The sequence below is a fragment of the Phoenix dactylifera genome, unplaced genomic scaffold, assembly GCF_009389715.1.
Source record: "Phoenix dactylifera cultivar Barhee BC4 unplaced genomic scaffold, palm_55x_up_171113_PBpolish2nd_filt_p 001281F, whole genome shotgun sequence".
NCBI lineage: Eukaryota > Viridiplantae > Streptophyta > Magnoliopsida > Arecales > Arecaceae > Phoenix > Phoenix dactylifera.
In genome coordinates this window covers 72,616-88,662 of record NW_024068614.1, presented here as the reverse complement: position 1 = coordinate 88,662, position 16,047 = coordinate 72,616, and the positions used below count along the sequence as shown (strand labels likewise).

General features: G+C 41.9%; 1 non-coding gene across 1 annotated transcript; it reads left to right on the top strand.

The window, feature by feature from the left end:
- The first annotated feature begins 8,911 nt into the window (after positions 1 to 8,911).
- LOC120108337 lies at positions 8,912 to 9,020 on the top strand. The gene has a single exon (XR_005509726.1). It is a non-coding gene; the product is annotated as a small nucleolar RNA R71 (small nucleolar RNA).
- The last annotated feature ends 7,027 nt before the right edge of the window (positions 9,021 to 16,047 follow it).

Genomic DNA, 16,047 nt, shown 5'->3' with positions numbered 1-16,047 from the left:
AGCACTACTCGGAAGATGCGCGATAACGTCAGGATATGGGCACCACTACCCAGGGGGCAGAGCGCTTGGCGAATGTACTGATCGCCAAGTTGGACACACTGCAGGAGACCCTGACCGAGCTCTCCACCACACACAGCAGGGCCACTTCGGCCATTATCTCCCAGCTTGGGAATGTCACAGACGGGGTCACTCTCCTCATGGAACAGAACAGATTGAGAGGAGGAGCCACATCCTCGAGAGGAGGAGCCACATCCTCGAGGAGACCCTAGCTGCTTTTGTTTTATTTTGACATGTATCTTTTGCTTTACTTATTGTATTCACAAATGTATTTATATATACATCAATACAATGAGTAGACATATTCATTTCAATACTGTGCCAATTGATCTCTGCTTGCTTGTGTGTTCTATTCACTTCCTTTTTGATACGATGACAAAAAGGGGGAGAAATATGTAATAGATATGTAAAAGGAATAAATAAAAATCAATAAAAAAAAACTTTTAAAACACACAATAATTTGTTCTTAGTGGATTTGATACCTCGAGGCTCATTATCTCTCTGTTGGGGCTCCTAATGGAGTAATCTCCAGAATCTATTCAAGGGATATTCGGAGATTAGTTGAATCCTACTCAAGAACAAATTGACAGATTTTTCCTCTAAAAACCAAAAATTTCAGTTCAAAAACTTCAATGCATTAAAAGAAAATTTAGAGAATCAAAACAAAGTAGAATGCATATGTTGAGGGGGAGAATCTGAATTTTTAAGAAAGTCAAATCATTAAATATATATAAGCCAAACAATTGAGTGCATGACATGAAGGCTTATATAATTCCAAATGAAAGGGGGAGCTTTAACTCCAAAATTTATTGTTTCACACCTTTCAAGCTTGGATAAATTAAATAACCAGACACTTGAATTCATTTATAGATCGTATTTCCTTGTTTATTGAGCAATTCACTTTACATATACTCAATGTTTTGTCATCATCAAAAAGGGGGAGATTGTGGAGTGATTGATTAAAACCCTATTTGATTTTGATGAGCTCAAAGCATTTGAGTATATCTTTTGCTTACTAATGAATTCAATTGAGTGTTTCAGTGAAAATCTTGTCTAAGTGTTTCTAAACTTGGTTCAAGATATTTTAGATAAGTTAAGAAGTCAGTTAGAACCAAAGTCTGAGACTCGAGTCGACTCCGGGATATTACGAGTCGACTCCAAGCGTATCAGAATCACTGGCACGGGCTCGAGTCGACTCCGGATCATTACGAGTCGACTCCGACTGAGAACTGACAGACGAACAGAAAGACTCAACTCAAAACCTGTCAGCGAGTCGACTCCTGAAGTGCGCGAGTCGACTCCGATGATTACCGAGTCGACTCCGGAGTAGTATGAGTCGACTCCAAGGAGTTACAGACAGAAAAGTCAGAGAGCGATTTTCGACCCTGAGATTCGAGTCGACTCCTGTGGAACGCGAGTCGACTCCGATGGTTGGCAGGTCGACTCCAAAGAAAGCGAGAGTCGACTCTCAGTGGTACACAAGGCAAAAGTCAGAGAGCAGTTTTCGGACTTTGAGATCCGTGTCGACTCCCGCAATGCGCGAGTCGACTCCGAGACAGCGCGACCCCAAAAAGACAGAAGACCGAATTATTGTCTCTGAGAGTCGAGTCGACTCCCAGACAGCTCGAGTCGACTCCAAGGCAGCGCTACATCAAAAAGGCAGAAGGCTGTGTTTCGGAAACTGAGAACCGAGTCGACTCCGGAACAGTTCGAGTCGACTCCAAGACTGGACGAGCCAAAAGACAGAAGATCGGGAGTTCGGGCTCTGAGCGCCGAGTCGATTCCCAGGATTGTCGAGTCGACTCGAGTGGGCCAAGTTGAAAAATTAGCTCCATGGACTTTATGGGATGAGCCGACTCCGAAAATGGCAAGTCAGCTCCAGAAGTTGGCGAGTCGACTCCGGGTTAAGTCGAGTCGACTCCCAGTCGCGGAGGTCACTTTAATTCAAATCCGGAACAGTTGCCGAGCCGACTCCAGAAAAGCATGAGTCGACTCCCGCTATAGCCGAGTCGACTCCAGATCGCGCGAGTCGACTCCGACCCCAACGGACATATTGTCAGGATGTGCAGAGTGTGCAGAACGGGCAGAAAAAAAGTGTCTAACGGCTAGTTTCCGTGGGGGATGGCTTAAATAGCCACAGAGGACTGTAGCAAGGCAGAGAAGCACTATTCCACTCAAAGAAATCAAGCATCCTATCTCGGCCAACTGGTTTTCAACAGAAAAGAAGGAAGAGCGCCATTAACTCCATCCAGCTACCTCTTCCCAGCATTTAAAGAAGTCTCCTCCTGCCTTCAAGTCGACCAGACATTCAAGAGGAGACTCACAGTTCAAGAAGCCCTACTCTACTCCAACTCAAACGTGTTTGAGGGCTCTTAACTTCTCTCTAGTTTATATTGCTGTATATCTGCTTTTTAGAAGCTCTGTTTTTCTATTTGTCTTTGTTCTTTCCATCTTGTCTTTGCTTGATTCAATCAGGGGATTGAATCAAGATTGTAGAGGTTGGTTGGTGAGCCGAGGGTAAAACCAACGTGTAAGGGTTCGATTGTGATCCCGGGAAAACAATCGGGGTGGTTCTAGTCGGTGAGCCTGGAAAAACCGACCGAGTTCGTTATGAGCTCGTAAAACAACAAGTTGGGTTGTGAGCTTGTAAAACAACCGGCTGTAATCCAAGGGGTTATAGTGAATTCCCAAGTGAGACTTGGGGAGTGGACGTAGGAGCAAGGGATAGCTCCGAACCACTATAAACATTGTGTTTGTGATTGCTTGTGTCTCTCTCTCTCACTCTCATTTCACTCACGGCACATAGCAACTAATTAATCATCTTGCAAAAGTATTAATTAGTCATCCACAAACGTTTTAACTACAAAATTATTTTAAAACCCAATTCACCCCCCCTTTTGGGTTGTCTTTCTGGGCAACAGGTTAGAATTCAAAAACTAGCCGTTACTCACTGTTGGGAGGTCAAAAAGTACTTCTGCAGAACTAGCCGTTATGCTTCTGCCCGTGCTTGGGTCGACTCAACTTTGACTGGGGTCGACCCAACTTTCATTTGGGTCGACTCAACTTTTACTGGGGTCGACCCTCTCAGAACCACAGAACCTTGCATTTCAGCTTTCCTTCACTTGGGTCGACTCAACACCTTTTTGGGTCGACTCAAGGTTCAGTTGGGTCGACTCAACTTCCACTTGGGTCGACCCTCTCAGGGTTTTCAGAGAACCTATTTTTGAATGTCATTGCCTTTGGGTCGACTCATGTTAACTTGGGGTCGACTCAAGTTTGATAAACTTCCAAGAGGGGCGCCGACCCCTCTTCTTTGCCGCACCAAGCAAGGAAAAGGAGGAGGGGCGTGTGCCCCTCCTTCATGGTTAACCTAATCCTCCTTTAAGGAGGATTAGGAAGGTCACTCATGGTTAGGTCCTAATCTAATTAGGCTTGGACCAAGGGTGAACCAATTTGGGTTTAATCTGGGTAAGTCCTAATGCAATTAGAACTTAATGAACCATGACTCAATTGAACCCTTCAATCCTAATCCAATTAGGAGTCTTGTTGATTCATTAGATTAATAATTAATTAGGACTTAAGAAATCCTAATCCAATTAGGACTTATTTAATTTTGGTCCTAATCCAATTAGGACTCTGATAGGATTCCCAGTCCTAATCCAATTAGGACTCTAGGAATCCTACTCTAAGTAGGAATCCTAGTCCTACTCCAAATAGGATTTCCAGTCCTAATCCAATTAGGACTCTAGGAATCCTATTCTAAGTAAGAATCCCAGTCCTACTCCAAATAGAATTTCCAGTCCTAATCCAATTAGGACTCTAGGAATCCCATTCCAAGTAGGAATCGTATTTAAGTCCAATTAATTAATTTTCTTTGTTCCTTCTTTAACTGTTTATCAATCGAATTGATTACTTGTGATTCCTAATCACGATTCAACCATCGGATCGGTCAGTGCTTCACCTTGTGCGGGTAGATCTTCACCTTGAAGCCGTTCAAGTGCCCGGCCTCTACGGGTATCCACACGAAGCAAGAACCGATCAAGCTTCTTTGTCTCCCCGGGGTGCTAGCTCCCTTGCAGAGACAACTTTTAATAGCTGATCTCCTCTCTTTCTTTCAACTCTTGAATGTGCTTGAGAGGAGGAAGAAGAAGGATGAAGAATAGTAAAGGAACAAAACCCCTGCAGCCTTCTTTCTTTTCCTTGCGTTGGAAGGAGGAAGGGAGGATGAAGAAGCCACCTTTCTTTTTCTTCCTTTGCTTGCGGCTGAACCAAGGAAAGGGGAGGAGAGGGGGCCACGAATTGGAGAGGGAGAGGGCTTCAATGATGCCCTAGGTCAGCCCCCACGCCTCCTCTCAAATAGCATGTGGAGCTCCTACAAAGTAGGAGCTCCTTGATAAACTTCCAAGAGGGGCGCCGACCCCTCTTCTTTGCCGCACCAAGCAAGGAAAAGGAGGAGGGGCGTGTGCCCCTCCTTCATGGTTAACCTAATCCTCCTTTAAGGAGGATTAGGAAGGTCACTCATGGTTAGGTCCTAATCTAATTAGGCTTGGACCAAGGGTGAACCAATTTGGGTTTAATCTGGGTAAGTCCTAATCCAATTAGAACTTAATGAACCATGACTCAATTGAACCCTTCAATCCTAATCCAATTAGGAGTCTTGTTGATTCATTAGATTAATAATTAATTAGGACTTAAGAAATCCTAATCCAATTAGGACTTATTTAATTTTGGTCCTAATCCAATTCACAATTGTATCTAGAATAACTGGAAAAGTGGAAACAAGACTAGATATAATTTGATCGTTATGAACCAATCCAAAATCGTTGTAGACCGAGAACTATTAGATAACTCAAGCTAGACAGAAAGGTGCAAAAGTCCACAGTTCCTTAAGGATCCTGTAAGCAAGTAGGTTCAGATTGTCATTTAGCTTCAATTTCTTCAGTCTCACAAGTGGGTCCGCATGCAACAAATCAAATTTGATTTGCCTACTACTCCGACCTTGCCCCTAAAGGATAAGGAAATTGGACAAGAGCGAGACCAAGCCAGACGGAGAGTCAGTCCTTCCTTCCCATTCGACGCGTGTCAAGTTGAAGAAGGCAAAAGCGGGGGTTTCGGCCGGTTTTACCTACTATTGGATTTGAACCAATGACTCTCGCCGTATGAAAGCGATACTCTAACCGCTGAGTCAAGTAGGTCAAGCTGAGTCAAGTCAGAGAAAAGCTATGGGAATGAGAATGTTGACGATGAAGCTGGTCAATCAGTGCCAGAGCAAGGAAAAGGTCGACGTGTAGGGAGGGGGACGATAAGCCCATAGAGTACGTCGCAATAAAGGAAACCAATAAGACAGTTTGCTCTTACCGCTTGTGCGTTGTAGTACCAACTAGAAAGTGGTCCTAGTTCCCACGTGAAACTATAGGTCTAGGGTGGGAGGCTGTGATTTCCAGTCCTAATCCAATTAGGACTCTAGGAATTCTATTCCAAGTAAGAATTCCAGTCCTACTCCAAATAGGATTCCCAGTCCTAATCCAATTAGGACTTTAGGAATTCTATTCCAAGTAGGAATCGTATTTAAGTCCAATTAATTAATTTCCTTTGTTCCTTCTTCAACTGTTTATCAATCGAATTGATTACTTGTGATTCCTAATCACGATTCAACCATCGGATCGGTCAGTGCTTCTAATGTGTGTGACCCCATAGATTCTATTCTGATTGGTAGTGAGATATAATGTGATCTCTATCACAATACCATTGAAAACTCCTTTCAATGGATTGGAACGATTCCAACTCTACTCGTCAGGGTTTATCGATCATCGAGATAATCCCTATGAGTCCCACCATCCACCAGTGACACCTAGCAGCATGTAGTGGCTACCCAGCAGAATAGAATGATGAACCTCTAGGTGCAGTTATCATGTGATACAGTCCTTCTATCGTGGATCCCTACAAGACGGAGGTCATGGATAACTCGTCAAACCCCTTCGTCTGTCATATGTCAAGATTTATTCGATTTAAGTTCGAGAGCGGAGAACTCTTTCTCCACTGTATAATCTGCCCCGGCCGAGGTCTTACGAACTCAGTCTTATAAATCACATAGGATCTCTCCTTATCTATTAAGATCGATAGATTCCTTATAGGTGCATACCCTACTCCTACAGTGAACCTACTGCAGCCAATCTACACTGCATGGACCCATATAGCTAGAGACCATGTATATGTGCAATCAAACTACAATAACCTCACTGTGAGTAGCCGAAGCTCGCAGGTCAAAGGACCAGTCACACTACTGCAATATCAAGCAAGTCACTGACGAGTGGATAGACATCCAAGTGACTTCTTGTCTTGGTCACGCTCAGTACCCTTGTTCTTAACAAACACCTGCACTATTACTTCAGTGTCGCCACACTGTAGACTCGAGTCTCGTCCATCCATAAGGAAAGCAATGTGTGCACTAATCGGATCGATCACCATCCTTGTGATGATCCATTGATCAGGAGCATTCAGAAATTAATCACCAATGATGCATGGCTCAAATTCTTAACTCTTAAGAATACGCATCATCATCTTATTAATTCTTGGACGATTCATAGATACATAAACAATATGAATAAAACGATGCCTTTTATTTATTCAATAATAAATAGTCAAGTACAAAATTATGTCCCTAGAATTAACAATGTGTCAGCCAGATTGGCTTCTAGGGCATACATCTAACAGCATTTGCCTTGTGGTTTTGGCATTGTCCTCCAAATATATCCGGTGCGTGCAAACTAAGGGGCTAATCTCCTTCAAGTCAGCAATAGACCACCCTAAGGCTCCCTTATGATTTTTTAGAACACCAAGTAATTTTCTTTCTTGGATATGATCAAGTCCAGATGAGATGATTACAGGAAAAGGGTCTTTGGGTCCAAGAAAAGCATACTTAAGTTCCTTTGGTAAGGGTTTCAATTCGAGCTTGGGTGCTTGCTCATGGGATGGTACTATTTTCGCCTCTCGAGGCGACAACCTCTCAAATTCTCCTATTTTCGGTCTCCACCTATTGACCATCTTGATATCCAAACTATCCACGATAGGTGTGACTGACAAATCACCATCATTGGTGCCATTAGGACACCAATCAATCAAGCTATCATCGGATGGATCGTTAATTGCTTTAGCTAACAAATATTCTTCTGCGATGGTTTCAACCCAATCAACCTCCTTACTCTCTTCGGGATCATTAGGTTGTTTGCACACATTAAAAATGTTCAGTTCTAAGGTCATGTTACCAAAAGAAAGCTTCATGACGCCGTTCCTACAATTAATCAATGCATTAGAAGTTGCAAGGAATGGACGTCCTAAAATGACCGGAATCTGAGACTGTGAGTTCGAAGCCGGATGTGTGTCCAATAAAATAAAATCGACAGGAAAGTAGAACTTGTCTACTTGGACTAATACATCCTCGATAATCCTCTTTGGAATTTTAACTGACCTGTCAGCTAATTGCAAAGTGATGGAGGTTGGCTTCAACTCACCTAAACCAAGTTGCTCATATACAGAATATGGCAACAAATTCACACTCGCCCCTAAATCTAACAATGCTCGCTCTATCCTAAAGTCGCCTATGATGCATGAGATGGTTGGGCAACCTAGATCCTTAAATTTAGGAAGAATGTTGTGCTGCAAAATAGCACTCACATTTTCAGTTAAGAATGCCTTCTTCTTAACATTTAATCGGCGCTTAACAGTACACAAATCCTTCAAAAATTTGGCATATGAGGGTACTTGTTTAATTGCATCAAGAAGAGGTATGTTGATCTTTACTTGCTTAAAAAGCTCAAGAATTTCAGAATTAGGTTCGAGCTTTTGCAACGGCTTTAACCGTTGTGGAAAAGGTGGAGAAAAAGGACATTCAACTTTCTCGGTAGAAGTTGGGACCTCAACTTCTTCTTTGTTCCTTTCATCGACTTTGGGAGCATCAGAATTAGAAGTGACTCGCGGTCTCAATGGGACGGTCTGATCGATGACTTTCCCATTACGCAAAGTCATAATGCTTTTTGCATGTTCTGTATGCAAACTAGAAGGAGCCGTATTATTACTACCGTGCACTTGTGGGTTAGGTTGGGGTTGAGCTGGAAGCTTACCCTTCTCTTGGGTACTTAGGACGGTAGTCAACATTAACAATTGGTTCCTTATATCTTCAAAATTTCGAGTATTTTGAGCATTGATATTAGCTTGACCTTGTAGAAAAGTTTGTATAGATTGCAAGGTATCCTCAATATTCGGCTTCTGAGAGGGTGGTGATGCAAAAGTAGGATGTGCAGGTGGGGGAGCTGAATGGTGTGACTGTTGAGGATGATCATTTCTCCACCTAAAATTTGGATGATTCTTCCAACCAGGGTTATAGGTATTCGAGTATGGATCGTTATAAGGCTTTTGGTAGGAGTTCATAGCATTTGCTTGATCGTGCAAGACTTCTTTGAATGCCGGTATGGTGGGGCAATCTGTAGTGGTATGACCCGACATATCGCAGATACCACAATACTCGTTTCTAAGCTCTATAGTTTTGACAGGCTCAACCTTCCTAAGCTCAATTTCTTCTACCTTCCTAGTGAGGGCTGCCATTTTAGCATAAAGATCATCCTCAGTTCTGAGGTTGTAAAGGCCTCCCTATACAGAGCTAGTAGACTTAGGCAAGGACTTGTTGTTTCTATCCCCGTTATCCCAAAGTTGGACAATCTCAGTAAGAGAATCCAAATACTCCCACGTCTCACCAGGGTGTTTTTCTAAAAATCTACCATTGCACATGGTCTCTACAAACTGTTTCAACTGTGGAGATAAACCTTCATAAAAGAAGCTAATGGTTCTCCAAGTTTCGAATCCGTGATGAGGGCATGAGAGAAGAAGGTCTTTAAATCTTTTCCAACATTCATAAAATGTTTCATTATCTTTTTGTTGGAAACTGTTGATATGTCTTTTCAAAAAGTTGGTCCTTTGTGTGGGGAAGAACTTCTTTAAAAATTCTCTCTGCATATCTTGCCAAGTTCTTATTGATCTAGGTCGCAAAGAGTTTAGCCATGTTTTGGCCTTATCCTTTAGAGAGAAAGAAAACAATGTCAGCTTGAGGACATCCTCGGTGACGTTCGGCACTCTAAATGTAATGCTCAATTCTTCAAAATTCTTTAAATGAAGATACAGACTCTCGGACTCTAACCCGTGAAACTTGGGCAGCAATTGAATTACCCCGGGTTTGATGTCAAAATGTCCTACATTATCAGGAAAAATTATGCATGAAGGCTGACTAGTCCTAGCCGGTTGTAGGTATTGTCTTAGGGTCAAACATGGGGTTCACGTTCTCGATCGTGGTGGCTTTCCGCATCTTCATTTAAATCAGCCATCTCACAAGGTGTGAGATACTGCGAAGAAATTTCAAGGATGTGTCCTAAGGGATGATCTAAAGTTGTACGACTTAATCGACCGGTGTCGTCCCTATTCCACTTTAGCATGCAAAATATTTCCCTCTCTTTTTTTTCTTTTTTTTTTTAAAAAAAATATAAGTACCAACTAAAGATACCCTAAAACGACACCCTAAAACAAAAATCTATTCACAATCAAACATGCAACAAAACATTACACCTCAATTTCTAATATTTTTCTTAAATTTCTAGATAGCTCCTAACTGGTTTGAAGAGGGCACCTAAGCCTCCAATCCGGTCTAATGAACCGAGTTGACCAGGTAAGCTCCCAGGTAAGTGGAGGGGTCACGATGCGTTCGCAAAGATCACATTTAAAACCCACTTGCCTCGAACAGATGAACTGTCTCCCTTATAGGGACAGAGCTTGCCTAGACATCAACTAAGCCACAGAACAAAATTGGTGCAACTTTTGGTGGTCTTCGTCTTATTGAGCTCGAATGTCCTTAGGGGCCAACATCTAGTTGATTTTAGTTAAGCTTAGGATATTTATGCACTGGGGTGATTTTTGGGCTAAGGACGAGTGATGAAATCCCGACCTTATCTTTTTAAATGGGTTCAGCTCTTAGAATATTTTATGCTGATGCCTTATACTATATGCAATAATCAAGAGATTTTTTTTTTTAATGTTTTATGATATGACATTAAATTTCATTGAATAGGTGATCAAGCAAATTATTTATTTATTTTTTTTTAAATTTTATGAGTTGAAGTTTGAAATTTGAATTCTGAAATTTGAAATTTGAAATTTGAAATTTTAGGTTTTTCCTCTTTTTTTTTTAATTTTTGAATAATCATCCTTGATCTTTTCTCAATTTTTTCTTTTTATTGATTTTCAATCAGCAACAAGGGTTAATGAGATATAATAACAATAAAATTCTGATTCTAAAAAAATAAATGCAGAAAATTTAAAACAGAAAGCAGCAAGGTTTCGTATTAATCTAATGATCTTAAAAGTCTCAGAATGTCAATCAGACCGTTCAGATTATTGCAAAATGTCTCAGAGTCCAATCAGACGGCTAATGTCTATGATATCAGAGTTTGATGCAAACTATGTAGGAAATTAAAAATAGTAGTAAAGATTTATTTTATTTTTTTAAAAGAAAAATACTAACTACTAAGGTAAGAATTAAATCTAAAATTATACTAATAACTCAGCTGTTCCCCGGCAACGGCGCCAAAAACTCGGTGCTCTCGAAAAATTGCTCTCCCAAGTGCAGGAGAATCGCACAAGTAGTATAACTCGGAAGTCCGAGGTCGACTCCTCAGGGAACGATCTATAGATTATTAGCGTAATTTTTAGATGTAATTTTTAGTTGATCTTCAGAAATTAAAAGCAAAGAATAATAGGTAATTAAATAACATTCAAGAATATAGAAAAGGCTAGGGATCCGGAATCCTCTTTGACAATATTACTTTCAATAAATAAACTCGGCGATTCTTGATTAAGGATTAATATGATAGAGTAGTTCTAATCAAGGAGTATACAATTTGAGAATATGAATTTAACATCCAAGTATTTATCGTGCCGGTTACGTCTACGACAAATCAAGCATTGAAACAATCCATGCATCAATATATATAAACCATACAAGAATTATCTAATAAATAAATATGCAAGAATCCAAAACATACCAATGGATATAAAACAATTAGAATAAAGGTTTAGAATATACTTGATGAAAGCAACATAACAAGGGTTCATCCATCACCCTTTTGCAAAAGAAATTAGCTTTCCATTACAACAATCACCTCCCCTTTTATTTTTTTTTTCTTTTCTTTTCTTTTCGGAAACAGGGCATACCCTGTTTCCTTCTTCTCTTTTCCTTCAACCCCAGCAGGCGGCTCCTCTGTTCTTCCTCTTCTTCTCCCCCCAAAATGAGCCCCCTTTGAACCGATCCCCCATCTCCTTTTTATAGCTTCCCGACCTATCAAGCGGACATAATCTTCCGCGTGAGAACGGACGCTGGGCTGAATGCACGTGGAGATGGAAGAATCACGGACCGCTGAGGAGCTCTATTCATGGAGCGGACGGATGCGGTGGTGTAGAGATGCTGGGAACGTTGGAACGGAGGAGGAAAGTGGATGCCGGACCTGCGGGAGCTGATCACGACCGGATCTGATGCTGAGATCGGACGCGATGGAGGAGGCGGACGGCCAGGAGGTGATCACGGGCATTACGTTGCTTGATCCGGAAGGGGTGGATGGAGTGGATGAATCACGGGAGGAGCTGATCAGCTGGAATCGATTGAAGAGGAAGGAGCTTTGATCACGGAAGACGTTGATCGTGGAAATGGAGACGCGTGAGATGGAAGAAGGAGACCACCACGCTGTGAATGTGGACCCTGAAATTGTGCACGGGATGATGCTGGGAGCTCTGATGCGGAAGGATTGCTTCGCGGACGCTGTGGAGGAGGCGGGCGGATGCGTGGGATCACGGTTGACGCGCTGGATTACTGTTAGAAAGCCCCGCCCATGCCGCTGAAATTCAAAAATTCAGATGCACCAGAAGAGGCATATGCGCGGGATCAACCGTTCATCGCATGAACGTTGTTCAAAAACCGTTCGTAGATAGATAAGGATTAAAAACTTTTAAAAATATTAGAAGATCAGATCTTCACCTTGTGCGGGTAGATGATCACCGCAAACTGATGATCGTGGTTTTGGATGAGGGTTCGCTTGAAGCCGTTCAAGTGCCTGGCCTCTACGGGTATCCACACGAAGCAGAGGACCAATCCAAGTGCTCCAATCTCCCCGGGGTGCTAGCTCCCTTGCAGAGATTACTTTGATGGCTGATCACCTCCCTTTCAATCAACCCTTGAATGCTAGAGGGAGGAGGAAGAAGATGAAAGGATCAAGGAAGAAGATCCAAAAAGCTAGATGCAGCCTTTCTTTTCCTTGCGTTGAATCCCAAACGGAGGAGGAAGAAGGAGACCACCATGGATCTTTTTCCTTCTTGCTTGCGGCTGATCCAAGAGGAGAGGAGAAAGGGGGCGTACGGCCACAAGGGGAGAGCTTCTCATATGAATTAGGTCAGCCCCCAAGCCTCCTCTTAAATAGCATCTAGGGCTCCTATTTGGTTTAGTCCAAATCATGAATCAATTGGGTTCAATCTATGCTAGTCCTAATCTAATTAGAATTTGAATGAACCATGACTCAATTGAACTCTTCAATCCTAATCTAATTAGGAGCCATCTTGATTCATTGGATTAATAATTAATTAGGACTTAAGAAATCCTAATCCAATTAGGATTTGTTTAATTCTAGTCCTAATCCAATTAGGACTCTAATTTGAATTTGAAGTCCTAATCCGATTAGGACTCTAGGAATCCTACTCCAAGTAGGAATCCAAATTTAATTCAAAACTCCTAATCTAATTAGGATTATAGGAATCCTACTCCAAGTAGGAATCCTAGTCCTACTCCTAATAGGATTTCCAGTCTAAGTAGGAATCCCAGTCCAAGTAGGATTCCTGTCCTAATCCAATTAGGACTCTATGAATCCTACTCCAAGTAGGACTCCTAGTCCTACTCCAAATAGGATTCCCAGTCCAAGTAGGAATCCCAGTCCAAGTAGGATTTCTTGTCCTAATCCAATTAGGACTCTTGTTTTAAGTCCAATTAATCAATTCCCTTTGTTCCTTCTTCAACTTATTATCAATCAAATTGATTACTTGTGATTCCTAATCACGATTCAACCATCGGATCGGTTATTACTTCGAGTGTGTGTGTGACCCCATAGGTTCTACTCTGACTGGTAGTGAGATATATTATGATCTCTATCACAATTTCATTGAAAACTCCTTTCAATGGATTGGAACGATTCCAACTCTACTCATTAGGGTTTATCGATCATCGAGATAATCCCTGTGAGTCCCACCATCCACCAGTGACACCTAGCAGCATGTAGTGGCTACCCAGTAGAATAGAATGATGAACCTCTAGGTGCAGTTATCGTGTGATACAGTCCTACTATCATGGATCCCTACAGGACGGAGGTCATGGATAACTCGTCAAACCCCTTCGTCTGTCATATGTCAAGATTTATTCGACTCGAGTTCGATAGTGGAAAACTCTTTCTCCACTTTATATTACTGCCCTGGCCAAGGTCTTAGAACTCAGTCTAACAAATCACATAGGATCACTCCTCTTCTATCAAGGTCGATAGATTCCATGTAAGTGCATATCCTACTCCTACAGTGAACTTACTGCAGCCAATCTACACTACAAGGACCCATATGACTAGAGACCATGTATACGTGTAGTCAAACTACAATAACCTCACTGTGAGTAGCTGAAGCATCGCAGGTCAAAGGACCAGTCATACTACTGCAACATCAAGCAAGTCACTGACGAGTGGATAGACATCCAAGTGACTTCTTATCTTGGTCACGCTCAGTACCCTTGTTCTCTAACAAGCACCTGCACTATCACTTCAGTGTCCCTACACTGTGGACTCAAGTCTCGTCCATCCAGAAGGAAAGTGATCTGTGCACTGATCGGATCGATCACCGTCCTCATGATGATCCATTGATTAGGAGCATTTAGAAATTAATCACCAATGATACATGGCTCAAATTCTCAACTCTTGAGAATATGCATCATCATCTTATTAATTTCTTGGACGATTCATAGACACATAAATAATATGAATGAAAAGATGCCTTTTATTTATTCAATAATAAATAGTCAAGTACAAAATTATGTCCCTAGAATTAACAATGTGTCAGCCAGATTGGCTTCTAGGGCATACATCTAACAATCTCCCACTTGCACTAAAGCCAATCAGTCATATATCTAAGCCCCATCTTCTCAAGGTGGGCTTCAGACTTTTGCTGACTTAGCTGCTTAGTGAACGGGTCTGCCACGTTATCCGCGGAGTCTACTCTCTGCACCTCTACATATTTTTTCCCAACATAGTCGCGTATGAGGTGGAAGCATCGCTCTATGTGCTTGGACTTCTAATGAGACCTTGGCTCCATAGCTAGTGCTATGGTGCCAATGTTATCGCAGTAAAGTGTTATGGCATCTAATGACATTACACCTAACTCTGCAATGAACTTTTAACCAGAAGGTTTCCACTGCACCCTTAGATATGGCTTAACATTCAGCTTCTAAGGTAGAATCTATAATGATCGGTTGTTTGGAACTCTTCCAATTTACTGAACCACCATTGCACATATTCTGATATAGACTTTCTATCATCAATATGTGTGCATCCTTCTACCTTCAACTCTGATCTTCTCCTAAAGACCAAGAACATGTCCTTAGTTCTTCTCAAGTACTTAAGACTGTTCTTCACAGCTATCCGGTGCTTTTTGCCAGGATCTGATTGACATATGCTCGTGACATTCACAGCATGTACTATATCAAGTCATGTACATAGCATGGCATACATGAGGCTCCCTATTGCTGATGCATAGGAGATCTTGCTCATGCGTTGAATCTCTTCAGATGTGTTGGGGCACATCTTCTTGGAGAGATTAATTTCATGCCTTAGGGGTAATAGACCCCTTTTAGAGTTTTCCATGCTGAACCTTTTCAGCACTTCCTCTATGTACATCTTCTGTGATAGGCCAAGCATCCTTTTGGATCTATCTCTATAGACCTTTATTCCCAAAATATAGGATGCTTCCCCAAGGTCTTTCATGGAGAACCTTTTTGACAACCAGACCTTGACCGAGGTTAGCATGGGAATATCATTCCCTATCAGAAGGATGTCATCTATGTACAATACGAGAAGAACGACAGTACTCCCACTAACCCTTTTGTAAACACACGGTTCCTCTCCATTTTTGATGAAATCAAACGTTTTGATTGCGTCATCGAAACGAGTGTTCCAACTCCGAGATGCTTGCTTTAGTCCATAGATGGACCTTTGCAACTTGCAGACCTTGTGGTCTCCATCACTGGAAGTGAAACCCAAAGGCTGTTCCATATAGATGTCTTCATCAAGATATCCATTCAGGAAAGCTGTTTTCACATCCATATGCCAGATTTCATCATCATGAAATACTGCAATGGCAAGCAATGTTCGGATGGATTTCAGCATGGCTACAGGTGAAAAGGTCTCCTGATAGTCAATGCCCTCGCGCTGACTATACGCTTTCGCCACAAGCCTTGCCTTATAGGTCTCTACCTGTCCATCCGAACCTATCTTCCTTTTGTAGATCCATTTGCATCCAATAGATACAATACCTTCTAGTGGGTCTACTAAGGTCCAGACTTGGTTGGAATACATGGAGTCTAACTCTGACTTCATGGCTTCCAGCCATTTCTCGGAATCGATATCAGATATCGCCTCGTCGTAGGTTTTGGGATCTTGTGTATGATCCCTATCTCCCACTAGGAATATTTTCTCGGTATCCTCTTCTAGTATACCTAAGTATCTATCGGGAGGATGGAAGACCCTACTAGATCTACGAGGTGGTCGAGGGACATCGTGTACTGGCTCTGTATGAATGGGTTCGATAGGATCCATGACTCGTTGCTTTTTAGAGACTTTCTCTTCTAGCTCAATTTTCCTCCCACTGCCTCTATCA